Source organism: Vigna radiata, chromosome 11 (genome assembly GCF_000741045.1).
Source record: "Vigna radiata var. radiata cultivar VC1973A chromosome 11, Vradiata_ver6, whole genome shotgun sequence".
In the NCBI taxonomy this organism is placed as follows: Eukaryota; Viridiplantae; Streptophyta; class Magnoliopsida; order Fabales; family Fabaceae; genus Vigna; species Vigna radiata.
Window position 1 is genome coordinate 13,918,575 of NC_028361.1, and position 2,230 is coordinate 13,920,804.

Genomic DNA, 2,230 nt, shown 5'->3' on the forward strand with positions numbered 1-2,230 from the left:
CAGACATACCCTCAGAACATGAATCAAGTTCAAATTTAGAAGCAATATTAACAATAGGCTCATATTCATTTTCAGTGCATGGAGAACAAACATTCAGACAAGATGGCAAAAGTTGTTTCTCATCATGCAGAGAGGGAGAATTAAAAGCATGCTCATCAACATACCCATCATCAACATTATCATCAACAACAAAATCTATCTCAGGTATGTTTACCTCCACTTCCCTAGATGTGGCTAAAGTGGTGGAGGGTGAAAGTGGTCTACCTATCTCAAAAGTGTTTCTTATATCTGCCTGTTCCTCAACATTTTCATCAGATTCACAGTTAGTATCACCAATCATAAAGTTGGAAGCTGGTTGTATCACAGAATTGATCTCAACATAAATAGAGCAAGAACTAGCTTCACAACTACATTGAAAATTTTCAGAAAATTGTGAAAGATCAAAATTTAATCCTAAGTCTGAAACATCTTCAGTTTTCACAGTTTCAATGTCAAAATCAACACTAACATGTGAATCTGCAACAGTATCAAGAATATTTGAATGCATAAACAACTCAAGCAAAGCAAGTGGGATTTCAAGTTTAGAGAAAACCTGTGTGGATTCGTGATTCATCTCACCAGTAATAGCAGAATGAGCAACTGCATCCTCAGGTGCAAGAGTAGGGACATAAGAGTGTAGGAAAGTAGATGGTGCAATAGTAGGCTCATGACTCTGCTCCTCATCCCCTATGCGGGTGACACTGACATCATCAGTAATCTGAATAGTCTGAATTGGAGGTCCCTCTAAAACACGAGACTGTTCCTCAATGGTTTGCCTGGCTATCTGCCCCCACAACTCTTTCAATGTTGGCTCAGAAGAAGTAGAAATTTTGGAAGGTGGTCGGGCAGATGCCTCTTGTTGTTCCTGTTTCCTCTGATTTTTCTGTTGTGGCTGCTTGTTGTTGTATATGTCGGTAGCATATGCTTGAGGCTCATCATGAGTAACAGGGTGGTCCAAAGAAGGACATGCATCCGTAGAGTGGTCACTGGAAGGACATATAGCGCACAGTCGTGCAACAGATGCAGATGAAGGTGCTGGTCTCTGGTTGGATGCCAGCTGTGTCACCAAACTCTCAAGAGAATCAAGCTTGCTTACCAATTTCCTACCAACAGCTGATAAAGAATGGGCAGGCTCATGAAGCTGTGGTTGTGTGGTTCCTGAGCAGGTGGAGAAGGCATACAAGGAGTCTGGAATGGTGGTTCCTGATATTGATGCTCTAAAGTACCATACCATCCCAAGCTAGGGTCATTCCATCCAGGATCGTTACTGTGACCATACTGAGCAAGGAAGAATTTATCCAAGAACGTATGCTTAAGATCTTCCCAAGAAGTGATAGATCCTGGAGGAAGACAATACAGCCAACCCCTTGCTGCTTCTTGTAATGAATGCGGAAATGCCCTTAAAAACATGACTTCATCCGGGACATCAGGAGGTTTCCTTGAAGAGCAAATGGTGTAGAACTCCTCCAAATGTCTATGTGGGTATTCACCTGCGAAACCATAAAACCTAGGTAGCAAATGTATCAGTCCAGTGTTGAAAACACAACGAATATCCTCCTCATCAAGTGGAACCGGCTCCCTAGGAGCACTCTCATGAGATGGAGGAGGAACCGTAATGTTCTCAACATAGACATTAGCTGAGTATACATCACAAGCAATATCAGAGTCAGATGCAGAAGGATAGTTATAAACACAGGCAGAATAAGCATTACTCACATAACCAAAATAGGTAGACATGTAGAAGAAGGGGAGAAAGAAGAATGCAATGAAAATATGCAACTAAAGCTACCTAAATGCAACACACAATGATGAACACACAAAACGGAACATCACACTCACAACACAAGACAAAACACAACACACACTGACACAACAAAAGACCTAAAACCGAACCGTTGGTCCCCGCCAATGGCGCCAAAATTTTGATGGGCTGTCGCAACCCACACAAATTTGATTGCATAAAAGAATGCAGTATAGTGCTAGGAAGTGACTCCTAGGTCGTCTCTCAAAGAGAAACTGTGGTTCGAGAATTAGGTCAGACACGTAGTGGGGGGGATTTGAAAGTGTTCTTCCAAGGAAAATAAAATTAAAGTAAAACTAGAAATTAAATACAACCAAACATAATTAAATAAAAACATTAAAATGACTTAATAAAGCATGAAGACCGAACGGTCCTACAGATGACCGAACG